The 27,422-nt window shown below is 38.2% G+C and overlaps 3 long non-coding RNA genes and 1 pseudogene across 4 annotated transcripts; 3 read left to right on the forward strand and 1 right to left on the reverse strand.

The window, feature by feature from the left end:
• The first annotated feature begins 13,553 nt into the window (after positions 1-13,553).
• LOC140013822 (uncharacterized) lies at positions 13,554-14,597 on the forward strand. Its single transcript, XR_011820637.1, has 2 exons — positions 13,554-13,858; positions 14,274-14,597. It is a non-coding gene; the product is annotated as an uncharacterized lncRNA (long non-coding RNA).
• A 3,157-nt stretch (positions 14,598-17,754) lies between these two features.
• On the forward strand, positions 17,755-19,608 carry LOC113706572 (uncharacterized). 2 transcript variants are annotated; one of them, XR_003452051.2, is made up of 4 exons: positions 17,755-18,467; positions 18,928-18,990; positions 19,067-19,159; positions 19,238-19,608. It is a non-coding gene; the product is annotated as an uncharacterized lncRNA (long non-coding RNA). The 2 variants fall into 2 exon arrangements; XR_003452050.2 differs by having other exon boundaries at positions 17,756-18,506.
• Positions 19,609-20,287: 679 nt separating this feature from the next.
• On the reverse strand, positions 20,288-22,250 carry LOC113705662 (uncharacterized). The gene is made up of 4 exons (XR_003451949.2): positions 22,045-22,250; positions 21,001-21,069; positions 20,761-20,847; positions 20,288-20,658 (listed from the first exon to the last, which is right to left on the reverse strand). It is a non-coding gene; the product is annotated as an uncharacterized lncRNA (long non-coding RNA).
• Positions 22,251-22,921: 671 nt separating this feature from the next.
• Positions 22,922-25,825, forward strand: LOC113707115 (disease resistance protein RPM1-like; annotated as a pseudogene).
• Positions 25,826-27,422: the final 1,597 nt, after the last annotated feature.

Genomic DNA, 27,422 nt, shown 5'->3' on the forward strand with positions numbered 1-27,422 from the left:
CTTATCAATCAATAGTTTTTAGGATAGTTTAGTTTTGTTTTCTTTCTTGGCTCTTTTGATGGCCTGGACCTCATTGAAATTATTTGAAGATTTTCTCATGAGACATGGCTAAGTTTGTCTAGTCAAAAACAACGGAGGACTTGGTTCTACTAAATTTGTGAGATCGAATTAGTTTTTATTTATTTCCATTATTCACTGGTATTTGTCTATCTTCTGCTTTATATTCATATGGTTGTTTTATTATTCGATTATCCAGGGCCCGGATTCTAGATTAATTCAATAACCTGAAACCAATTAGGATAGTTAAATCCGTAATTGTTTAATTATTCTAAACTGGTGGCAACTGGCATGATTGGGTTTGTGTCAGGGAGATAGATAGGCTAACTTAAAGAGACCCTCGCAGCGTGTTGATTGGTTAGAATTAGGCTCTTCTAATTATTCATGCAATTAGGGAATTGAACTTCTGTGGTCGTACCTAGGGTTATTTTCTGATTAGAGAAATAGTCAACGGTCGTACCTTGACTATCGACGAATTGAGGAAGAGTTGGTTGTTTATCGCGTGTATGACAACTATGACTAATTTATCAGATAGTAATTGGAATAATCCTTGCATCTGTGATCGAATTAAGTGAACCATCTCTGAAGTTGTCTCTTGGCTAGAGTTCGTCCATTATTACTTTTATTGTGATAATTAGTTATTTGAGTTATAGTTATTTTATTTTATTTTAATTCATTCCAAGTAATTTAGTTACTCTCATTTTCAAAAACCCCCCATATCTGGAACTTGAGAAGAAATTAAATTATCCCCAATCCTTGTGGATTCGACCCTGCTTACCGCTACATACAGAATTTGTATTTTATTCGAGCAGGTATTTATTATTGCACAGGTTCGGCACCTGTCAATTTTTGGCGCCGTTGCCGGGGACTGGTGCCAGATTAATTTGTTTCTTTTTGAGTTCATCTTGTTTTTATTTTTATTTATTTATTTTTCTCTTATATTTTTTATTATATAGTTTATGGCTTCTAACACTCCGTATTTTGGTGATATACTGGATTTTGTTTTCGGGGAAGGCAATGAGATTGATCGTTTTTCTAAGTTTGCATATTTAGAGGCAATAAACTCTATTAAAAAAAGAATGGCTGCTGCAACCTGTAAAATTTGTTATGTCAGGGATCATTCAACCGGTACGTGCCCCGAATATCAAGATAATCTGAATGTCCCAATCAATAATCATGGAGATTTTTCACCCTGGTCTCAAACGTGGTATAACTCTAATCCAAACGGGTATGATCAAGAATGGTGGGATAACTCCAGTTATGATTATACAACAGGGCCAATGAATTTTCAGCAGTATGAGTCTCAAGAATCATCATCTATGTCAGGTATGTCTCTTGAAGAGATAGTTGAATTAACATATCAAATTCAACAGGAGACACAAGTGAGCAGGCGTAACCTAGCAGATCAAATGGATCAATTGACATTTAGGATAACGTCATTGGCTTCTCGAATGAGTGAAGAATTGCCCTCACAAACTATTATCGACCATGAGGAAGATGAGAGTGCAATTATTCTGACAAATGGCATGGAACTGCAAGAGTCTCAAGAAGAAGAATCTAAAGATGCAGTTGAAAAGAAAGTTGAAGAGCAAAAATTGAGACCCCAACATCAAATGGTTCAAGTGAATGAATCCAGTGAACAATCTCCAAATGCAGTGACATCTCCTCCATTCCTTGATCAATATTTTCCTGACTCTTATTCTTTAATTCCTGTTAGTGAGATTGATTTTATTATACCAGACGATTTTGAATTTCATGCCAGGAATAAGTTAAGAGTCATGATGGCAAAATATTTCGAACCAATAAGTGCTCGTGATGGAGGAGTGGGTGAAGATTTAAGATCATCACTTGTTTGTTTAGCACCATTTACTAGTCCATGGAAGCCCGCAATTCGTGTGCTCAAGAATTACTCTATCTATGAGAGTTACCAGGATCGCATTGAAGATGAAACATTGAAGCGAGCCACAAGATTTTATCCTCCGTGAACAAGCATAGCATGTCTAGCCAAAGACATTAAAGAAAGGCGCTGCTTGGGAGGCAACCCAAGGCTCTTTATTTTAGTTTTCTTATATTTTTGGAGTTTTTGTTAAGTGTTAATTGCATTTAGTGATTTGTTGCTTGGTGGCAGCAAATTGGCAGTTAAGCGTGCCCACGCCAGGTGGTCACGCCTGAGGAGAAAAAATTTTTGTTCAGGATCTGCGGACGCTATAGCAGTTAGACGTGCCCACGCCAGATGGTCATGCCTGATGAAAAATAATTTTCGCTCAGGATCTGCGGACTCCATAGCGGTTAGGCGTGCCCACGCCTAAAACTGGGTTTCTTTGTAAAAAAAAAAAAAAAAAAAAAATTTTCTTTTTTTCTTCTTTTTCTTTCTTCCTTTCTTTTCTTCTTCTTCTCCGCCACTCCCCAGTGTTTCCCTCTTTTTCTTCTTTTTTTCTTTTTTACGCCGCTGCCTCCCTCCTCTACCTCGTACGCCGTGGCTCCAGCCCGCCTCGGCCGTCCACCACCGCCAGCCGAGCGCCGCGCCCTCTTCTCCAATCGCGCACGCAGTCCATTCACCAGCACCTGGCCCGCCATCTCCCTCATAGCTCCACCACCGCATCAGCACAACCGTAGCCCACCAGCGCGCGCCGCCTGCAGCCAGCGCCGGGCGGCATCAACCGCGTCACAGGCTCGCCGCCTGCCGCCAGATCCCCTCTTTCCACCATCCCGCCGCTGCCCGCTGCTCCATCTCCCTCGCGTTCAGCTCCTGAGCTCGCGCGCCACCACCAGCCATTCAGTCAACGCCGCCTTCACCTCCGCCAGCAGTCAACCTCGCCAACAACCAGACCAGCTCGCGAAACTCCACCTCGCGGCTGCCATCAGCTCTTCCCTCTCCCTCTCTACGTCGAGGTCCACCACCAGCTCGCGCCACTCTACCCCAACCTCTTCACTGTTGCTGCTCCGCTACTCGAGCCATTCCCACCTGTCCAAATTGACAGGTGGAGGTATTGTATTTTCCTCTTCGATTAGTGTTTTCCTGGTTCATCAATTGCTAGATTCTGCACATTTTTCGGGGGTTTTGTGATGGTTGAAATCAGGAAGTAATTTGGAAATTTTCTGGGGTTAATTTTGGGTACAATTGAGTCAAACTGCTGCGAAATTTGGGGGTACTTTGGGGGTGAGTTGACCATTGCTTCTGGCTTTAATTTCCGCTCATTTTTGGCGCTGTTTGGGTGTTCGAATCTATTTTGTTCACTGGATTGGTTATTCGCTTTAATTTCTCCCTATGCACTCACCAGTGGTACTGGTGATGGTAGTTGTTTAACAACTGATAATCCTGTGTTCTGGATTGCCTAATTAAGCGAGTTGTGCCTATTGGGCGTTTTTGGTTGAGTCGTTCCAGTCCACCATGTGTTTGAGTTTCTTGATAGCTAAGGGCAGGGGTGATTTAGGCATATTCTGGGGGTGCTTTTTGGACAGAATTGGGTTTAATTGCTATCTGTGGGGGTGTCTTCTGCTATTTATTGAATTGTTGGCTTTTTGATTACTTTTTCCCTGCGACTCACCAGTGGTACTGGTTGAGATTTTTTGCCTATCGTTGTGGCTTATATTTGAAGATATTTGCTTATTTTGCAGTTTCAGTTCTTGTGGTTGAGTTGCTGCCGTTGAATTTAATTCTTTCCTGTCTGTGCACCAGTGGTACTGGTTGCGGTGTTGCTTACAAATCTTAAATTTTCTCGAATTCTAATCGGTAGTTGCTGGAATTGCTTGTTTGCTGGGATTCTTAAAATTCTTAAGGCTTGGTATCTTGAAGTGGGTACTTGAATGTCCACTTGGTGACATTTGTTGAGTTTCACTTGCTCCAATTGATTGAATTCATTGCTCTGTTGGGGTCCCTACTGGTATCACTTGACTTCTGCTTTGTTAGTTTCTGTATCGTGCCCCTTGATCTTATTTTGACTGAATTGGAGACCCAGTGCATATTCATTCAATTTGCTATGTTGTTAGGGTACTTTTCTAGCCTTTGGGGTGCCTCAGTCGTGTATTGTATTAATTGGGTTGGCCATGTGGTTCCCTCCTTTCCGGTGTATACACCAGTGGTACTGGTTGTGCTAATTTGTTTACAATTTCTTATTTCGATATGATTGAGCATCTGTGACTGAGTATCCTTCGATCTTGCTGCTTTGTTGGGATCGTTTTTGGTGTCAATTGAGTATCATTTGGTACTTTTTGCCTGGAGTCTATTGAGCTGCCTTTGGTTGGGGTTTATTGCATTCAATTGGTGCATTGGATGGCTCCTGTGCCATTTCCGTTGCTTATTGAAGTAGGTTGCCTCTATTTGCCTTGTGTGGGAGTATTTTGTCCTTTTCATTTCTATTGCTAAATTCATTGGAGCACTTGTTGCGATTTTGGGATGCATTGTTATTGCATTTGGCTAGGCAGGGGACCACCCAGGGGTTAACGACTGGGTCCAACTCCGAATGCAAGTTGAGCGACTAGATACTCGAATGACCCACAGTGACGTCGACTTGCATAACATGGTGCAGAATTCAGCAGCACTCCGCCCGACCCACCCTTGTTCTGACAACTTCAGGGAAGTACCGTTGCCCTTCTCCTTCCTTTTGCTATTAGTTTATCACATTGAGGGCAATGTGTGAATTAGGTGTGGGGGGGATCAGTTTGGGTGCTAGTATTTCTAGTTTTCGATTTTTAGGTGTTTTTCCTTTGTTTTTAGTTTGATATTGATCTCCTTTTAATTTATTTCTTTTATTAGTGGTCAGTCCTTAAATGAATACCAAGTTTTGATGCTGGAGTGTTGTCTCTAATTATGCTATTGCCAAGTTTTAGTAATAAAAATGTATCAAGTTGATGTGGTTGAGTTCAGGAACATCTCTTTGGTGAATATCAATAATTGCTTAACTTTTTTTTATTTTTTTATTTTTTTGGTTAACTTTTCTAGGCATAGGGAATGATTGTTGGCATTTTTCATGTGAATTGGTCCAATTATTAATTTTAGTTCCCCATGTCTGGAAATTTGAGGCTGGCTGCTGTTATTATTGTGTTGCTTTTAGACATCGTGCTATATGGTTGTAAATAAGGGTTGACTGTACTCCGCTAGTGGTTACTACTGAGTAACCGGGGATCTTCACCTAAAGTGTCGATTCTCGCGTCAAAAAGTAGTAATTGCTATGAGTACGTGGTCACGTGGCGATAGAAACTGAGTAACCGGGCTCCTTCATCTGGCCAATGTTGGAGTTCGCGTCAAAAGGCTCAAATGGCTAGCGACTAAGTCTTTTGTTACTATTGAAGAAAGAAGATTCAAAAAAAAAAAAAAAAGGGAGAGAAAAGTAGAAAAAAGTGAAGGTTGTGTTAGTGTGTAATAAAAGTCAGCTTGCCGAATTATGGATTTAATGTTGAGATTTTGGTTAATAGTTGGACCATTTGCTGATAAATGTTATGCGTCATTCCTTTTTCTTAGATTAGTTAACCTGAAATTGGAGGAGTTTGTGGTTTAAAAGCTAACCGGAGTGATGTTTCTTGGATCTTGACCATTGATGCTTGATATATATGTTTTTCTTGGTATCTTGGCAATTTGTTGGATAGAGCAATAGCCATTATCAAATTTTGGTGTCTGTATACTTTCCCCATGCTTGAGGGCAAGCATGATTCAGGTGTGGGGGGAATTGATAGGGTATAATTTGTTAGTAAATTTATTATTGATTTCCCCTTCTATCCCTGACAAATATTGTGTTAATTGCTGATATTTACTCATATTTGGTATTCGGAACCAATTTCAGGAGTGAAGCAGAGAATTACCAAAAAGGAGGGACTTGTATGGAAAAATGCAGATTTCTAAGGGTTTCAACCTTTGGGTCCTTGAATTGGTGGGGACCACAAGCTAGTGCAAGGCATTTAGTCATGTGGGCTTTTCAAACAAAGCTACGTAAGAGACTTGGAACAAGAAGTACTTTGGAGGTATTGTCCACATGTGCGGGGACCACGGATAAGAAGCATGAGTCATTTGGACTCTAGGAAAAGAAACGTACAAGACTTTGAATTTGGTGTGGGGACCATTAGAGATAGCATTAGACTTCCTTTTGGCTTTAAAAAGGGAGACAAACGTACAGAGAACTCTTATCAATCAATAATTTTTAGGATAGTTTAGTTTAGTTTTCTTTCTTGGCTCTTTTGATGGCCTGGACCTCATTGAAATTACTTGAAGATTTTCTCATGAGACATGGCTAAGTTTGTCTAGTCAAGAACAACGGAGGACTTGGTTCTACTAAATTTGTGAGATCGAATTAGTTTTTATTTATTTCCATTATTCACTGGTATTTGTCTATCTTCTGCTTTATGTTCATATGGTTGTTTTATTATTCGATTATTCAGGGCCCGGATTCTAGATTAATTCAATAACGTGAAGCCAATTAGGATAGTTAAATCCGTAATTGTTTAATTATTCTAAACTGGTGGCAACTGGCATGATTGGGTTTGTGTCAGGGAGATAGACAGGCTAACTTAAAGAGACCCTCGTAGCGTGTTGATTGGTTAGAATTAGGCTCTTCTAATTATTCATGCAATTAGGGAATTGAACTTCTGTGGTCGTATCTAGGGTTATTTTCTGATTAGAGAAATAGTCAACGGTCGTACCTTGGCTATCGACGAATTGAGGAAGAGTTGGTTGTTTATCGCGTGTATGACAACTATGACTAATTTATCAGATAGTAATTGGAATAATCCTTGCATCTGTGATCGAATTAAGTGAACCATCTCTGAAGTTGTCTCTTGGCTAGAGTTCGTCCATTATTACTTTTATTGTGATAATTAGTTATTTGTGTTGTAGTTATTTTATTTTATTTTAATTCATTCCAAGTAATTTAGTTACTCTCATTTTCAAAAAACCCCCCATATCTGGAACTTGAGAAGAAATTAAATTATCCCCAGTCCCTGTGGATTCGACCCTGCTTACCGCTATATACAGAATTTGTATTTTGTTGAGCAGGTATTTATTATTGCACAGGTTCGGCACCTGTCAAGTTCCTACGTGGTGAAGGAAGTAGATCGAGCGGGGTACTGTAAGTTAGTTCACCTCAATGGAGAGGAAGTCCCGCGTACCTAGCATAATTCAAATTTGAGACTTTTTCATTGTGGTTCATTTACTCTACCCATGCATGACCTGGGTTATTTTACGTTGATGCGAATCCAGTTGCCGGAAATGCATTCCGTTGAGGTTGAACTGTTTCACATAAATTAGAAGTCAGTTCGCGCAAGGCAGTTACCGCATAAATGAATTCAGATTCTATTCATGCAAGTGTATTACAACAGTATGACCAAAAAGACATGAATGAAAAATTTTGATTAAGTGTTGAACAAAAGAAGGATTCATTCATTAGGAGTAGACGTACAAAAGGAGGGCCGTACAAAAATGAACTAGTTAGTTCGGATCTTACTCTACGCCCTACGATCTACTCTACCTATCCTACTCAGTTCTTCCCCTGATGCTCTTGCTCAAACTTGGGAGAGGTCGCGGTCAAGGTCGGGTCAGCCACCAGATCGGCTAGCTTGCGTCCGTGCGCGTAGCCCTCCACCAGTCGATCCATCTGCTCAAGCGCTCAAGGATTGTAGTTCAACCACTTCCCCAAGTCGAAGCCGGGCAGGTTCAAAGCCTTCACGCCATTCATGGCTTGTGCGTAGCCGATCTGGAGCACTGGAGTGTTCAGGATGTCTAGATCGTTCATGAAATCCTCCGATCTCTTGAACTCCAGGACACCCAGCTAACGACCTTCCGCTCGAGCAACCTCAATCTGGCCGGTTAACTCAGACGACCTCTTCTGCTCAGCCTCTAGTTGAGCGGTCAGGTTGGCGCTCTTCTTCTCTTCCTGCTCGTAACTAGTATGGGCTTGTGCGAGCTGCTTCTTTAGAGACTCTATCTCTTTAGCAGCAATGTCGAGCTGGTCCAACAACTTGTCCCTGGAGGCCCCAACTCGGGACAACGTTTCATTCATATTCTCAAACCTCCTGAACAGTTCGGATCCAGCCACATTCACCTAACAATTCAAGCAGCAAGTCCAAGGTTAGCATATCGAGTAAAGAAGGAAAACATAAGAGGACGCATAGGCAGATCGGTACAGACCTGAGTTGTGCTGAGATAGTAATGATCGAGCAGCTCGGAGTCGGGCGCCACGCAGATGAAATTGTAGTCCCGGGGAAGAACTACACCTCAGAGGAGCTCCCGAGCTACCTCCGGGAACTGAGATCGGTCATTAACCGACAACCCCCACTTCGGACATAAGTGCATGGGGTGAGGGTGCGAGCTCAATTTGGATAGTGGCTTTAGGGGGACCACATTCCTTTGCCTCCACATGGTTGGTGGCGACTCTGACGAGGCCTGCTGCTCAGTGGAGTTCACCCCGTAATGCCCGAGCTGAACAGCAGCGGGAGCAGATCACTCTGCTTGAACTGGCAAGGAAGTGGCTTCAGTTCCAGCCTTCTTGGCCATAGACTTCTTCCTCTTCTTCTTGCTGGGCTCCTCCGCTGGAGATAACTGAGTTCGCGCCTGCTAGGCAGGTGCAATAGGAGGAGGAGGGGGAACTGAACTGGCAGGAGCAGTAATAGGCGCAAGTGTGCCCAAGCTGCCAGTTTCCCCCATGGACAACAGTTACGAAAATCTCTTCACTGCAAAAAAGGAAAATAGGGTAATGGTCAGTGCCCAGACAGGCAGAATCAGTGAGTTTGTGCAATGGAGTTTACTCAACAAAAAAAAAGGAGTGAAAGGGAAGAAGAAATTACGAGCTTCCAGTTTGTCCGGAGTGAGGGACCTAATGTCAGGGGCAGGAGCAGACACATCTGCTTGAATTAGCCCCGCAGACCGGAGTTGGTTGTTGCTGAACTCCTTCACATTGAGCCTTATATCCGAACTGAGCAGGCGGTCCAGTTCGGCCTTAGGCAAAGGAGAGGGGACAGGATTAGTGACTTGGGACTCCTCTCTCCAGGTCAGTGGAGGAAACCCAGTGTTCTTCACATAAAAGAATTAGGCTTTCCATGCCCGAATAGAAGAAGGAACACCCGCGAACAGTTCGTGAGTTGGGTGCTTCGCTCCACTTCTGTGAGCAAAGTAAAACCAACCTGGAACATGGCTATTGATCTTCATGTGGAAGACTGACCTGAAGAGGTCAATGGAGTATGGAATTTCGAGAATTCGGCACAATATGAAGAAGCCGAGGTTTGAACGAACTGCATTAGGGATGAGCTGGGTTATGCGAATACCCTAGAAAGTTAGGATTTCAAAGAGAAAGTTGGGAATGGGAAGACGAAGGCCAGCTATGAGCTGTTCCTTGTAAATCGCCACAAACCCAGGAGAGGTTGGCTAGCGAACTCCCTAGGTTGGGCAACCTTGGCCTCAAACTTGAGGGGAATGTCATATTTTCCCACTAGTTCGTCCACACCTTCCTGCTCTAGAATGGGGGGATCAAGTCGACCTCCTCGAAGTCGACGTAAGGCTCCCTAGAGGGTCCTGCCCTGGTTTGAGCTAGAACTGCTTCAAGCGGAATGGCTTGAGCAACAGTTCCAGCAGCAGCTTGGACAGGCTGTTCAGTTTGGTCCATGGTTTAAACAGGAAAATGAATTGGGGAAAGAAGGTACTCAGACCCGGATGAACTAAGAGAGGATGAGTTGGAAGGAGAAGAAGAAGAAAGGATCTCTATGTGGACAGGTCAGACTATCCTACGCCTAGGGATTGAACTAGTAATATCAAAGTGTTCAGAAGAAGACATAAAAGGGAGAGAAAGAAGACTTACTAGTGAGAAAGGAAGGGTAGCTAGGAGGTGCCTAGATGGGTGCGCGAACTGACTCTCGGCCGAACTCACAACAAAGACGCATGAACAGACTCGAGACAGAAGGGGATGCACGAGCTACTAGACAATGGAGAGAGTGAAAAATGAAGCAGAAAATGTGAAAATGATGTCTGGTGGGACCTATGTATAGGCCACCAGGGCAGGAAGACGAAGCGTCCTGAATTAAAGATCAAATTTAATTCCAATAACCGCTGCATTGTGCGACGCTTGGACTGGTAACTGTCATTATGAAGCGACGTGACGGTTGAAGTGGCAGTTACACGAACGAACGTGGCGGTTACTCGAGCAAAGCCAATGGCCCCCACACCGAACTGACGCGTCGCCTCAAAATTTGGTCCAGACTCATACGACTTCTCGATGACTCTAAACTCAAAGGGAGGCTAGTGTAGTAGGGCCAATCTACCACGGCCACGTGTCAATTCGGACATGGTGACCTGGCAGTTTAGGTAGATCAGCTCGGGCAGATGGGTTGACAGTTCGCCGGTGCCCGCCGCCTCCCAACTGGATGGGCCTAGTGGGCCGCGGCTCCCGAACCTTTCGGAGTAGCGAACGGAGCCCTAGAAAGACTCCCTCTCTAGACGGACTCCTCATCCTATAAGGAAACTACTACCAAGGGCTCTATAAATACAACACAATAAGACAAAACAAGATACGCCATCTACAGTACTTTATACCGGCGCTACACTCTCAACTATTTCTAACTTGGCCATCGGAGTCACAATGGGAAACTAGTCCTGCCGTTCATTTCTCTTTGCAGGACAGTTTGTTTGTCTCTATCTCGTCAGCTCGTTCCACCCCAGTTCGCTCAGCTTGATACAACACAGTTTCGATTGCGCTCTCGACCGTCGCATCAGTACCATTTAATAATATCCTCAATATGTGAGTGATTGATCAAACATATGATTGTCTAATAGTTTTGTATGTAGATGTGTGTTTGCCAAGAGTATTTGTGTTTAAACTGCTCTTTGTATTGGAGAAATATTATTATTTTTGAGTTACCTAAATTATAGCATTTTTTGTCTGTATAATCACATGTAATTTATTATTATTTATGACAATTTAACCATAAATAACTTTCTTTAAGCTCATTTTCACTGTTGCAGAGTATAATTCAAGCCAAAGTTTCCATTTCAACTTAATTTTCTAAAGTACAAGGCTATTGTTATTATCAATAACATATAGAAATGGTTCTCTTCCAAAAAAAATAGAAGTGCTTTCCAATTTCAAAATGGAAACTAGGAGAAAAGTCCCTCACATAATGTTATTATTGCAATTATCACCCTATAGAAGTTCCGGTAGAAGTTTTCTCAATTTCATAGTGCATACGATTAGCAATTGCAGCATAGAGAAGAAATGATAATTGAAGATTTGTGTTTGTATTATAATGCAGTCCTAATCTTAGAGCTCAGAAAGTTTCTTAACATATCACATCAGTAATTAGATGGGTTTTGTGAGCTAGATTGTGGCAGGTTCGAACTTCGCTCAAAAATTAATAGGGCTTTTCGGTTTTGAGCCCATATTTTATATGAGCTTAGGGCTCAAATCAGACTCCATCTAAACACATAATTCAATACATATACATATACATACATATATATATAAATATATATATATATATACATAGACACACACATTTATATATTGGTCAAGCCTTAATTGGGTTTAAGCCTAGCTAGAAGGCTCAAATTCGACTTATAAATTTGAGCCTAATATTTAGGCCAAAGTTTTGTAAGATGCAATTAAAGATTAGACTCAGCAGACTTTTTTTAGGCTAGAAATAGCCCTATAAGTAATAGGTCAAAAGTTATTAAAAGTTAAATATCATTATATATAAGTTTCCTATGATACTAAAAGTATTGACTCTAATCAATTTACAGGACTAACAATAAGATAGTTATGGGTTCACATTAATAATTATGTAGACTTAATATTCTCATGCCTGTCAAAAAAATTTGTTTGGTTGAAAAAATTTTCAATTAGTTCCTAAAACCTAATATTTTTCCCCTTGAGAAGGTGATCGGAATTGGAGATTAAGGCCCTGTTTGATAACCCAATTCATTACTTAAATTTAATGAGTTCAGATCTTAATATATTCATATCGTTTGATAACCAAAAATTAAACATCTGAATTAATTAAGTGACACTGAATTTTCTAAGTAAAACTTGTTCTTAAAATTAAGTGATAGGCTATTCACTTATCACTGAATGTGATATACACTTAAACGTATTAAATTTAATACTTAACAATTCAATTATTTAATGGATTTAAACTTTAGATTTCAGATTTCAGTTTTCAAACTTTAGTTTTATCAAACGCACCCTAACTCTAAATTGGCTCATTTGTTTTTGTGAGAGACATAAATTTAGCAATTTAAATATGAAATATGTTAAAATTCTTTTGGCAAAATAGTAGGGATGTTTTGTGCTTTTTTCTCCACAAGAAAAGAAAACACAAATGTTAGTTTAGATTCAATCAAATTAATTATATCCAACTCAAGTAACTTCTGTCTTATGGCAATTACTCATGCCCAATAAGAACACTTCCTTGATTACCAGAAAATTTTTAATTTGGTTTTAGAGTTATCCACCTTTGATTTTTTTTTTATTCTTTTGTACTTTTAAAATTGATGGATCAATAAGGGCACCAGTTTGTACGAACCTGTTGAGGAAGCAAGAAGATGGACAAATTTATTAATCAGAAAATCAAGAATTGCAATTACAAATAAGAATCTGTTGGCTGTGGGGGAGTACTAGAGGTTGAATATGTGCACATTTTGGTGCCAGTTCCAAGCAAGGGAAGGGAAGGCAGGAGTTCAAAACTCTTCAAAACAAAGTTTGACTACTCAATTAGTGACTGCGTATTCCTTTTGTTGTGCAAAACAAAACTTTGTTCTCTATAAATGAATTTTATTGACTATCAAATACTACTAATTATAGCAAGATGAATTTTATTATAGCATTTTAATTGTATTTGGAATTTTAGTGTCAGGTTTTGATATATTGATAACTATTCTGAATTAGCATTCTAAAAGCCACACTTTATATTTTAAAAATTGCCATTACCTAAGCCGAATCGAATTGGAAAATGTTAATGTAATCCATCCAGATGTGATTTATGTGATTCTCAAGAACCCAATTTGGAAAGGCCACAAAAAGCTGAATCTAAAAAGATGGGATAACTCACGTACAATTTAAGAAACAAATAAATATCAAAATCAATTAAAGCACAAAAATACACAACCTCAACAAATAGAAATCGAAATTGACAAAATAGAAATCTTTTTTCACTAAATATTACTATTTTCAGTTGAAATTGAGGGGTCGTTTGTTAACCTCCATGTATTTAGGGGAAGGGATAAGGGAACACAAGTGAGCGTCCTTCAAACCTCAGAAATATTTACATTTATATTTTTGATAAAAATATGAAGAATACTCCTGCTTTGTTTCTTTTAAGGAAATAGAGCATTTTTACTTCAAAAATCACGTGATTTGGTACTAAAATTTTTTTTTATTAATGCATATGTTTCTCTTTTTTTTTTTTTTTTTATTATCAAAAAACGGCATATGTTTCTACAATTATCATTTCTCTACTCACAATTATGTCTATATACATATTGTTTCCCATTTTAAAATAAAAATTAAATAAAAAAGAAACGGAAGAAGAAAAATGGTATGGCTTTATAGAAGAGTTTAAAAGGGGGATTTTTTTTTTTTTGGTTTTGGTGTTTATGATGTCAACTTCAGAAGAAAAGGAATAGCCAGCAACCGATCATAGCAGTTCCTAATCAGAACTTTCTCCACAATTTCCAGCGCCACCACTTTCGTCTTCCCGCCTTTCTTCTTTCCTTCACCAGCTCCTTCCCCTCCACCGTCCGCCTCCAACGCCACCACACATCCACCCCTTTATCGTATCCCTTCCCGTTTTTTTAATCTGCCACCGCTATTGGCTTCCCAGAGCAAGACAGGTATCCTATCCTCCGCTAAAATTTCAAGGAAACAAGGGCAGGGCGGTTATAATTACCTGTCTTGAAATCACCCCTTTAATTTATTTATTTGTATTTTTCATTTGGTCAGGTTAAGAATTAAAGTTGTGACCTTTTCTAGTATACTAATCGATGGATTACGAAAGACTGACATTTACCGCTTGCCTATATTGAATTGTGTAAAGGCTTTGCTTTTTCTCGCAAGATATCAGTAATTATTTGTATGCAATTGAAAATTTCGAGGTGGGAATTATTTGGTTAATCATCTGTGCCTGATATGTTAAACCCATGTGGAAACTCTCTTCTATTTTTTTTCCTAAAATATGAGTCTATTGTTGTTTTTTCTTCTTAAAATTTAAATCTACCTATGTCTCATTCCTAATTTTTCTTACTGCAGCTAAAAGTTTTGGACTTGAATTCTCACATTGCAATAAGGAGTGATGAAAAGTTATTGATGCTTTAAGTGCTTTCTTCCAAAGGCAGTATGTCATCCTCAGTTTAATCATTAGTAGAATTTTGAGTGATACTAGCAATAATTTCTTCTAAACTTGATACCTTTGAACTTGTATCATTTTTCATTCAGATAATTCATTAGATAATTGATTAAATGAGTGTTTTTTATTGAAATGTGAGTGCACTAGACAGATTAATAAATTATTAATTTATCAATTAATTAATGCCTCTTTAAATCAATAAAATTTGTATCATTCCAAGGTTGTTATTTATAGAGATTTTATTGTAAATAATAATCAGTAATAATAATACTTCTCACAGTAGAAGAAAAAGACTTTCTGAAACAATTTTTTGGATTGTACATTCGCATATGAAAAATTTTACACTCGAATATATAAGCGATTGTCCCATCTTATGGCCTGATAGCCATAATGCTCGACTGCAAGAATAAAAAGAATTGAAGTCTCAACCATGACGAGAGATTTATGTGCCTTCAGTCATTGAACAGGTTTAGTAAGTACATATTCATAAGATTGCAGTACATTGGAAATAATATGCCCAGTTCAAGAATATTCAGCATCGACTAAAGCTCTCAGGAAGCAAAAAATTTTTTAGACAAAACATTAAGGTTCCTTGAAAATATGAAAAAAATTGTACTTCAGTTAAAACATCAATAGAAGAATCGCAAAGCATTAGATACAAAATTCTAGTCACTTTACTCAAAGTTCACTCAATTGTCGCCAATTATGCCTTTCTTGCACCTTTGATCTTCCGTGTACATACATATATATATATATATATATATATATACACACACGCGCGGGTATATATCACATATTTATGAAATCATCCGATTCGACCTCCAAACGATCTCGATTGAATCCATTAACTCTGACCCTTGAATTCGGCCGAGTCGATGTGGATTCGAGTCTGAAAACATAGCTCTAGCGTAGCCAAATTCTAGTCACTTTATTCAAAGTTCACTCAATATATTGTCGCCAATTATGCCTTTCTTGCATCTTTTCCTCGATTTGTAGTCTAGAAGGGTCTTTCTTCATCCACACAGAAAGTTGCAATCGAGGTCCGTAACCAGCAAACGTTTTATGAACTACTTAAAAACAATCCCTACATGACCAATTAACAAATAATTGCTCTCTTATTGAGACAATTGACTTCTTGTTTTTTTTTTTTTTTTTTGTTGGGGGGGAGACAGAGATACAAGAAGAAACAGAAAAAAGAAATGGTTTTACTGTAGAAGAAGATATTCTAGTATATAATTAGAGAAGGCTATTGCAACAAGCTATAAAAGGTTTAGTCAAACGTATCTTCAATTGTTTAGTTTCCATTTCCATTGGCATTTGATATGCAGTACGATGCCAAAAACCTTAGAATTTCAAGATTCCTTTCCAACAAAACAAATCAAAATTTTATCTGTGCCTTCTATCATAGGTCAGTATCAATTCCTCTATGCTTGGCACATTTCTTAGGCTATGCTCAATATGCTTTTCCCTTCAAGGTAGACTACCTTTTCACTTTTTCACTACGATGAATTTATATTATTTTGCAACAAAGTGCAAATTTCAAGAACAATATTCTTTGAAATTCATATCATTTTTAAATTGGCTAAGGTCATGAAAAACGCATATTCTATGCACCAAAAAAAGAAAAAGAAAAAAAAAGGAACAACATAAATGGGGAATTGAACATTTCTCAAGAACATCGTCATATTGTATATCTTCCAACTTAAAGAGTCAAAATTTTATCTTTGCCTTCGTAGCATAAATGAATGTGTATTCTATATGCTTGAGCCATTCCTTATATTATTCTCAATATGCTTTTCCTTCCAGGTGGACTAACCTTTCATGATTTCACTATCATTATGTTACTTTGCAAGTATTATGCCAATTTAAAGAACGATCTTCTTTGAAATTGATATGATTCTTGAATCGGATAGATTATGTAAAACACATCCTTTATAGCACAAAAAGAAAAGTACATTTTTCCTTCAACTCTTGATTAATGCCTCTACTTCAAGGTCATGTTCTTTTTCTATCTAGTGGTTTTACTTAGAATTATAGATGGATGTTTCTTTTTAGAGCAAGTTAAAAAAATAAGAGAAGGGAATTGAATATTATCTGAAGATTGTTAGATTCTATAAGACAAATACCTTCCTTTCCTACTTAAAATATCTAAATTTAAAAAAAAAAACTAAATTTTCTCTATGCCTTTCTTAGATCAAGAGAATAGCCGCAACGGATTTTCTGTATCACACCTTGTTTCACATCCTGTCCCACTTCTTAGAATCTTCCCAAGTATCCCTTAATAAACCAAACCCTCAAACAACCCAATTCGAATCACATTAAATTAATTAATCGATTAATCGGGCAAAGAAACTTAATCTTTTTAACCAATATAACCAAAACCAAGAAAAATAAAAACATAATTACGGTTGTTTCAGCCTCTGCTTCACTGACTCTTCTTCTTCCTCCTCCTTCGGATTCCTCAAAACCCATTTTCCCTTTTCCCCCCTCCAACCCATCGATGGGTTTCCAACGGCTTTTTCAAAATTGTCACCTGCGCTGCTCCGAGGCATGGCATTCACTCCATTGAAGCAATTGAAACTAGTATCGGGTATCAAGCCGCTATCTTTATCTTTTGCCTTTCTAGAAAATCCAGATTGCTTTTTTAGTTCATGCCGTTCTATGGACAGGATGTGAATTCAATTGCTACCTAGGCTGGCTTATGGATTGGATTTCCGTTCATGCCGTTCTGTATAACCTTTACTTGTTTGAGTGTAGTTCCTTGTTTTGCAGTGTGGAAAGCATATTCCAATAAATAGATTTAGGCGAGCCTATTCCTATCTTCTGTAGTGCTCTTCTTCTGTTAGTTTTTGGGGTCCTTTTTTTTTAGGGTAAATTATATTTTACCCCCCTGTGGTTTAGCGTTTTTTACATAACCCCCCTATGGTTTCAAAAGCTATACATAACCCCCTCATGGTTTGGATTAAAGTGTCAAAGTAACGGAAATAGTCACTCGTAACGGAACTTCTAAAAATGTCAAAATTACCCTTATAAATACATGACACATTAACCCCCTATGATTTTTATATTTTACCATATAACTCCCCTATGGTTTAATACTTTACCATATAACCCCCTTATGATTTTCAAAACATACACATAACCCCCCTTGGTTAATACATAAATTTCAACCTTACATAAGGGTATTTTTGACATTTTAGGTGACGCCGTTACGAGTGACTATTTCCGTTACTTTGACACTTTAATCCAAACCATAAGGGGGTTATGTATAGCTTTCGAAACCATAGGGGGGTTATGTGAAAAAACGCTAAACCACAGGGGGGTAAAGCGGAATTTGCCCTTTTTTTTTATTATTTCTCTAATAACAATTATAGCTTTAATTTTTTGCCCTTTCATTATTCTGAATTTATACTTGTAAAGCTCACTCATAGCAGAAGGATGATAAATTAGTCTTTAGTTTGTTTATCCAATCACCTCATTTACTTTTTTGTCTTTTTTTTTTGGGACAAACTAGTTAACTGTTGTACAGTGTCCTCCAAAGCTTGACTTATCTTAAAAATTAATTTCTCTAAACCATTTTCAAACAAGAATTGGTCTACTGAAAAGTTTGCGAACTCATCTGGTAGGTAGGTCATGTCAATGATTGCTCACAGGTCTACAAGTTCATTAACTATATATATCAATATTCTGTGCCTGTACCTGCCTAGTATACGTGCTGTAGCCAAACCTTAGTGGTTTTATAAAATGTTTGGGTGTTTGTTGAGATTACTTCAGTTGTCCATTGCCTTCTCTTTTTCTTCCTGGTCTCTTTCTTTTCAATTATTTTCTGTCAGGATGCATGCGCTTTTCTGAAAACAGAGAAGGGGAGGGGGTTGTTTGGTGGGAAAGGGAAGGAAAAGAAGTAGGTTGTAGTGTTTGTGTTTAAATTCTGTTGGTAGCCGACATTTGGGTCAAAGGTCATCAGATTATGTGCTCTCAATGGGCAATTAGACGAAGCTCACCACCTGTTCGATCAAATGCCTAAGAGGAAGATGAATCAATAGCCAGAAATTTCCACCTCTTCTGAAAAGAGTCTTCTAGGTGACAAGTTATATATTGTAAGGGTCACTGGATACCTGGCTCACGATATTCTAAGGGTATATATTGTTCAGAATCTGATTTATTTTCACCTGTTAAGTTTGTTAATAAGTAGCACCTGTTTATGTCATTCGAACCCCAACGAAATAAAATAAAAAGAGATAAAAAAAACGTATAATTTGTCATCTTGGGACACCTGGATGTTTTGAGCTTTGCTGAATCTGATGTGCCTCTAGATACTATAATACTTGATTTAACGAATTTTGTTGGTACACAGATTTGTTGAGGATAGAACCTGAATTTTATGACCATTTTCTTATTAATTAGACAAACTGGCATATGAAATAATTTTGTTTAGAGAAAGACATGATAGCAGGATTTGTAGATTATGTTATAAAATGTTTAGGAATCCTTTCAAATCCCATTTGGTTATCATTATGTCACTCAATATGTTGTCTAAAGCAATTGGACAATTTGTAGGCTGTCCCTACCTCAAAGGGTCAAGCACTTGCTGATAACTACGGTATCAAATTTTTTGAGACTGTAAGTTGCTTTTGAATGTATTATGTGACATAGCTCCTTCTGTTGCTTCTCTTAATATGACTATACTGCACTGCAGAGTGCAAAAACAAATCTTAATGTGGAAGAAGTTTTCTTTTCAATAGCAAGGGACATTAAGCAAAGGCTTGCAGACACGGACACTAAGGCGGAGGTAAGTCAACCTGGTATTGTTGAACTGGCTCTGATAGATGATACAAAGTATGCGATCTAAGTTTGCTTGCCTGTGCAGGCTTCAACAATCAAAATTAATCAACCAGATCGAGCAGCTGGCGCTGGTCAACTTGCTCAAAAATCTGCTTGCTGCGGTTCTTGAACTGGAAGAATACTACTGAGCACTTACATCAGGTGCTCAATGGCAGGAGAGAACAAAAACAAAAACTAATTGTGACGAAACATTATCGGTGGATGTAATGTAATTAATTGTCATTCTTTAAAAGGACTTATTTTAGTTTGTGTATGATAGGCTCTTACTGATCGAGAAACTTGCACTTATTGTGGCCAGACGCTAATGGTTTCATCAGTAATCCCTTCTCAATGTGTCCTTTCAGTGTTGTTTATTCTTTAATTGTGAAATAGATTTGTGCAGATGTGGATTGCATATTCCTTCGTAGTTAATGCAGTAAGCTTCAGAAATTAGCAGTAAAAAGATGGCTGGCCGTTACCTTTTTTGCACTAGTGAATGTGTTGGATAAGGCATAAGTGTGATGACTGGTACTTGTAGAAGGTCAACTAATTGTCAAAACAATTCTGGCCAATCCCATACAAAATGGTGCGATCTAATTCTCTGAGTTAAGGGGAGGTTTTGGCGGTTTTCTTTTCTTAAAAGGATCAACAGTGGAGACGTTCTTTTCTATGCTCTTGTCAGATCTGTAAAAGATGGTAAGAAAATGAAAGAAAAATGCATCTTCTACAATTATTTGAGACTCAGCAACGAGGCTATCCAACAATAAAAGAAGCCAGTTACCTTAAACTATTTTGTTTAGGGCAAAATAATGTCAGCAAATAAAATGAAAATGACCGTGGAACGGTGGAAGTTATGCCGAACAAATTTTTCCAAGCGGATGCCCTAGGAAAACAATGAAGGAACGGTAACATGAATATATGCGGTAAACCAAATTGTGAATTCTCTAGCCACACGCAGAAATTGGAAACCTTGAAATTGATTCCTTCTACCCAGAAAGTCCACGAACAAATGATTGGTACCAACACAAAACTCTTAATTCTGCACGACTGAAAAGGCCAGAGAGTAAAGAATATTGAGTTCGTATGGACCTTGAACTTTCCACTCTAAGAGTCCTCAAACAAGGAACGTTTAGTACTTTTAGTTACCGACACAAGTTCCAGCCAACATCCACTAGTATTGGAAATTAAGACGATTTCTTGTATGCATCAAGAATCCAGAGCATCTCAACTAATATATCTCATCTTCTACAGTTTAGTCAAAAGAATGTTTATTAACAGAAATTGGAACAAAAATATCAAAATCAATTGAAGTATAAGCACAAAGTATTATTCCACTTAAAGGTCTAATTAATCCATGAGCGCAATCCCACAGTCTTGTCCTCCATTTCTTCATAAGCATCTTCATTCAATTTTCCCATTTTCAACAACTTGTTGATCAGAATCATCATTATTTTCAAGTTCTTGTGCCTACAAAAACAGACCCAAAGTTAGCAAATATATTGAATTATAATTGTAAATTATCAAACTAATATATATAAGATTAAATAATTAATCAAGGTTTTTCCTTACTTGGACAAAACTTATTGATGCATGTTATTGTGCTATTGAACTTGAAGACATCAAATCATAACCTTGGTAGAAGTTAGGGTCCAACATCTGCCAGAAAAATAAGAAATAAAAGACCACACATACAAACAAACAGCTGTAAACTTGCAAAACTATAATACTTGGAAAAAATTAAGATAAATAAGAAACCACATGCAACTAATGGTTGACATAATATCTACAAAAAGCATAATATTCACTTACTTGTAATAATTGTGTCATGTTCTTAGTATTTTGCCTATTGCAGATGTCTTCTATTGGAATTCCAAATTCCTGATATAATTAAAGAGAGACAACTACAAATTAAAAATATCATTGGCAAAATATACCTTCAATGTAGTTTAGTCATTTAAGAATAAAATATTCAAATAAAAATTTAGAATGAATTACATATCTACTATACTATACAAGAGAAAAATGACGAATAACTAAACCTGTTGTGGTGGTAATTCTCAAACAAAGCCTTGAATTGTAATAGAATCCATACTTGAATGAACAACATTATTTCCAGATTCCTACAATCATTTTTATCCAAATTATAAATAAGGATCCCAATACTATTTCCATGCTCATCATTCATCGTAGAACTAAGGAACCAAAAAAAAAAATTAATAGTCAAACAATAAACTAGCATTGTTCACATAAACTAAATAAATTGTAAAACCTGTAATTTTTTTTATGAAGACTTCTCTTTCACCTTGTACTTGCGTTTCTTAGTAGCCATTTCTAGTGCACTTCTTGGTTGAGATTTGTTAGCAAATATTATGTTAAAAGTGTTTATTGTATGCCCTACAAATAGAGAGCTTTCGAACAAAGAATTTAAGGTCCCTTTCAATCGTGCAGTACAAGATCTTATAATAAGCCATTTTTTCGCAGCACTAACTCTTAGTGTTATTCTTTAGTTTATGCTCTAAATCCCAACAAGGTTGTTAACATTATGCTCTAAATCCCAACATTATCGACTCTAACATTCAAGTTTGTCTTCGAACAAGAGTAACCCAAACTATGTAATTATCCGTTGTTAAAGAATGGTGGGTATTCAGCAAACACGGGAAGAAAAAGGTTATCCTGCACTTGGAAATTTCAGTTTGTGAACTTTAGTTGACTCGCTTACGATACCAGAAAACTTTAACATATTTTCTAACTACTAATGACAAGCCTACAGGCAGTCCTAATAAATAAAATCAAACATATAAAATGCAAAACACCCTCCTAATAAATATGGGAGCAACCAAGTTAGACTTTTACCTTACAGTTTGATTCATCTTCCTCTTAGGCATTTGATCGAACAGGTCGTGAGCTGCGTCCTGTCCCACCGAATTTTCAAACCATTCAGTGCCAATTTGGACTGGAAGCTGCAAATTAGAAGAAAAATATATTTCTACCGTAAGAAAGAGCTTCGAAGAAACCCACCAAGGTTTTTAAAAAATAAGTTGTTTCTCACTTTGGGAAGAGCTTCGAAGCTTTATCTTATCCTCGTAAAAAAGTTGTTTCTCATGGGAAGAGATGATGAAGAGGACAGAGGTTGTTTGGGTTTTAAGGTTTTTTTCGTTGATAAATTGCGATTTGATTAAAGAGTTTTTATTTTTCTTGGTTTTGGTTATATTGGTTAAAAAGATTAAGTTTCATTGTCCGGTTAATCGATTAACTAACTTAATATGGTCCGAGTTGGGTTGTTTGAGGGTTTGGTTTATTAAAAGACACTTGGCGAGATTCTAAGGAGTGGGACAGGATATGAGATAGGGTGTGGTACAGAAGATCCGTTGCGGAGAATAGCTATCCTTTGCCTATTTCTTAGGTTATGCTCTCTATGCTATTCTTTTCAAGTAGACTAATCTTTCACTTTTTTCTCTACAGTAAGTTTTGGTCATTCTGGGCATACTACCAAAGTGCCAAATAAAACTCAACCTGTATTCTGGGAAAGGGGAAAAAAACATATTTTCCTAAATTCATATCATTCTTGAGTAGCTATTCTTTTGAAATCATATCATTCTTGAGTAGCTAATCTTTCACAACTTCTGTACTACAAAAGAAAAAAGAAAAATAGTACATTTTTCGAAATTTGCAAAAATTCTCAAAATTTTCTTGATAAGAAAACTAGCACTTAAGAAATTTTTTCAGCAATATGGCTGAGAGTGTTGTAGGCTTTCTGATTAACCAGCTCTCAGCCTTACTTTCCCAATAGACCACGCTTTTGGGAGGCCTTCAACCAGATGTTCAGTTCATCAAAGATGAACTCGGAAGCATGAAGGCTTTCCTTAGAGAAGCTGAAGCAAAGGAGGACAATGACTCACAACTCCAAGAATGGGTCAAGCAGGTTCGAGAAGTTGCATATGATACAGAGGATGTTCTCGATGATTTTGCCTTCCGCTTTGCTCGTGGACATGCGGATGGATTCTGTGGCCGCGTTGGAAAGATCTAAAACTCAATAAAAAATATGAAAGCCCGCCATCGGATCTCTTTGGAGATAAAAGATATCAAGGCCAGAGTTGTAGAGATTTCTGCAAGGCATCAGAGGTACAAGCCTCTGTATAGTACTCAAGAAAGAGACTCCAGCTCTTCCAATGTGGCAAATGCAGATTATGATATTCGTGATCAGGCACTCCTAATTGAAGAAGCTAAGCTTGTTGGCATCGATCAGCCCAAAAAAGAGCTCATCTCCAAAGTCCTTGATGACCATTCCCACTTGAAACTAGTTTCAGTGGTGGGAATGGGGGGACTCGGTAAAACCACCCTGGTGAAAAAGGTCTACGATGATGCTGCAGTGAAGAAACAATTTCAGAGCCATGCTTGGATAACTGTTTCTCAAAATTTTCAATTCAAAGTCATCATCAAGAACTTGATTCAACAATTGTACGAGGAAATCAGACAGCCGGTGCCTCCGCAAGTGGAATCCATGGATGGTATTAGGCTCAGCGAATTTGTCAAGGACTTCCTCAAAGAAAGAAGGTACATCCTTGTCCTTGATGATGTGTGGAGTCTAGATGCCTGGGAAGCTATCAAATACGTGTTGCCTGACTGCAACATCGCTAGTCGTGTTGTATTAACAACACGAATTACCGATGTAGCTTCTGCATCTTGTTTAGCATCCCATGACTTTATCCATATCATGAAGCCTCTTTCTTATGATGATTCTTGGACTCTTTTTTGCAATAGAACATTTCAAAGTAATGGTTGCCCTTCGAATCTAGAAGAAGTTTGTAGAAAGATACTAAAAAAATGTGAGGGCCTACCACTTGGAATTGTAACAATGGGTGGTGTTTTGGCTTTGAAGGACAAGGATAAGATAGATGAATGGGAGATGATTTTTCGTGGCTATGGCAGTGAGGTAGATGGTAGCGGTAAGCTTGATAGAATTAGAAGGATACTCTTACTCAGCTACAACGATTTGCCTCACCATCTCAAAAACTGCCTATTATATCTAAGTGTCTATCCTGAAGATCATCCAATTGATGTCGAAATTTTACTTGATAAATGGATAGCACTAGGATTTATAGAAGAGAAAGAAGGAATGACAGCCACTGATATTGCTATGAGATATCTAGAACAACTCATCAACAGAAGCTTAATCCAAGTTAAAGAGACATCGGATGATGGCAAATTGTTGGAATGTGGTATTCATGATTTTCTGCGTGAAATCATTGTTTCAAAGTCTAAAGAGCAGTGCTTCATAGCCATAACCACTGGATATTGCACAAGATGGCCTGACAAAGTTCGACACCTAGTAATCCATAACTTCACTGATAAACCACCACAAGGCTTCAGCAGCTTAAAGCGTCTTCGGTCCGTGGAAACATTCGGGTATGAAGATCCTCTCACAACTTCATTTTTGCTGAAGTTTTTATGTGGTGGTCCCAAGTTCCTGAAGGTTTTAAATTTATACAAAGCTGAACTGGACAACATCCCGAAGGAAGTTTTCAAACTATTTCATCTCAAGTTTCTGAATCTAAGTGACACCAGAGTTAAAGTCATCCCAAAATCTATTGGGCAGCTTCAAAACCTGGAATCTTTAATTCTGACTCGAACCACTGTAACGGAGTTGCCCGTGGAGATTCTAAAGCTAAGAAAACTCCGTTCCCTTATCGTAGGCAGAGTGGGTGATTATTCAAATAACTTTTCAGTTTGGGGCTTTAAATCTCCGGATGGAATTGGAAAGCTTACTTCCTTGGAGAGGCTGGGAAACATAGAAGTAGATGGTGGTAAAGTAGTAAGGGAGATTGGGAAGCTCATTCAGTTGCGAGAATTAACCATCACAAAGCTGAGAAGAGAAGATGGAAAAGAGTTGCTCTACTCCCTGTCAAGGCTGACCAACCTTCGAGAGTTGTATATCTGCTCCATTAAAGAAGAGGAGACCCTTGATCTCCAACATTCCGTCTCTCCGAGACTTGGATTTCTTACGAGGTTGGGGTTGACTGGGCGTTTAGAGAGAGTACCGGAATGGGTAATGTCACTTCAATCCTTGCGCACTTTACTCTTGCAGAATAGTGAGTTGAGTGAAGATGAGAACGCAATAGACTGCCTTGGACACTTGCCCAACTTGATGGAACTTACTCTCTATCGTGCTTATGAAGGGGAGACATTGTGCTTTAATGCTGGAGGATTCCCAAAACTCCAGAAATTAGACCTTGGGCAATTAAAAAGATTGAAATGGGTAAGAGTGGAAGAAGAATCGTTGTCTAGTCTCCAAAAGTTTTTTATTGTTGATTGCAAGCTTATGGAGGGCCTGCCTTTGGGCCTCCAAAACTTGACCGGGCTTAAATTTCTTGGATTGTATGACATGTCTGATGAGCTAATCTACAAAGTACAGAATTTGGACAAACAAAGTGAAGATTATCAGACAATTTCTCTTATCCCTCAAGTTTGCACTGGACACTGGATAAATGGTGAATGGAAAGGAGAGTTCCTCTAAGAGAAGATAGGTGACGGACAATCTGTTGCAGTCATCAACATTTAAATTGTGGTGTTTGTTGTCAATTACTTTTTCCTACTTCTTATCCTTGTAATAAAATCATGACTCTGGATTGCTATTCAACCACAATTAGTTCCTTAGATAGTTAGATATATATGTGTTTCTACATGTATGAAGATTTGATTCTTGGTTAATAATGTTTTGGTTTAGTAAAAAGATATAAAGACAAGTAGCATCTAAACATTGTGGGATTGCCTGTTACAATAATTGCAAGCTCGATTTTCCCTCTTCTATGATTGAAAATGGAGAATAAATTAGTAATGTGGATAAATTTTCATTAGGAGTAGGGAAACCTCGCTAATTCATAAAGGGTATATACATTATTTCCTAAAATTCTGCAGAATTTGTGGTGAGGTTTTCCTTTTTGATTTATTACTAAATCCGTTTTTTTATTCTTGTGGCTTTCTTTTATTTCGAAATAGTGTCCTAGCGTCATTCTTTGGGTTAGGACCCGAATTTATACTTGATGGATTAAGCAGGAAAACAAAATATTTTGGGAAATGTGAGAAACTATATTTATCCTTTTTCCTAATAATAGATTATTAAGGATTTTCAAGTCCAAAAAGATAGTGAGATTACTGAGATTTTCAAATTGTTTTAGTAGTTGACTTGGCCAATCCTAGTGGGAGATTAGGCATTGAGTTCACATTCAGCCTTGAATTTAATCTCAATATTTGACTTACAGCCTTTGTTGTCAATTATACCAGTCAACTTTTGTTGCATATATTTTGTTTTTTATCTCTGCTTGACATCAAGGGTCTAATACAAGGAGATCCATTCCAGGCTCTAAGCTCCTGGAATGATTCCATTCATTTTTGTGATTGGCGTGGAGTCACATGTGGCCGGCTTCATCAAAGAGTCACTGTCTTGAATATGCCATCATTTCACTTGGTTGGTTCTCTTTCTCCCTCCATAGGAAACCTTACCTTTCTCAGAGAACTCAATATTCAGGATAACAACTTTCATGGTACGATTCCTGAAGAAGTAGGCAGACTTTTTCGGCTTCAGTATCTTCGTTTTGCCAATAATTCCTTTGAGGGAGAACTTCCATTAAATATCACGGGTTGTTCAGAGCTAAGTATTCATCGGGGGAATTTGTTGTGGTTAACTTCCTGAGCAAGGGAGTTGTAAGAAAATAGCAGAAATGAGATGAGCAGATTTGAGGGAGAAAGAGAGAAAGAGAGAGAAGATGTCTGAAAAGATTATCAGAAATGGAATTAGAATGCAAAATGATCAAATAGCTGCCGAACAATACATCCTTTCGGTTATTTATACAACTCTGCTCAATACACGCATAAGCTACCAACTAACAGAAAAGATTCCCTCTAACGAATTCTTCAACTAACTCCTCCCGCTCGGATGCCAGCTTGGATGCCAGCTTGGCACAACCGAAAGTTGATCTTCTTGGATATTGCCAGGACATAACATTGCCTTCCCCTTCAGACAATCCTAGTCTCTAGGATTCAGTTCTGGAAATTGCCCTTGAATAAAGGACCAATCCTCCCAAGTGGAGTCATCCCTGTCTAAATTTTCCCACTCGATCAACACTTGCTCAACCTCTTGCCCCTTCCTGTATATAACTCTCCGGTCCAGAATGGCTTTGGGAACTACCCTGAACTCTCCTTCTGCAGTTGCTTGGGGGGGTGTATGGTGGATT

The sequence above is a fragment of the Coffea arabica genome, chromosome 8c, assembly GCF_036785885.1.
Source record: "Coffea arabica cultivar ET-39 chromosome 8c, Coffea Arabica ET-39 HiFi, whole genome shotgun sequence".
In the NCBI taxonomy this organism is placed as follows: Eukaryota; Viridiplantae; Streptophyta; class Magnoliopsida; order Gentianales; family Rubiaceae; genus Coffea; species Coffea arabica.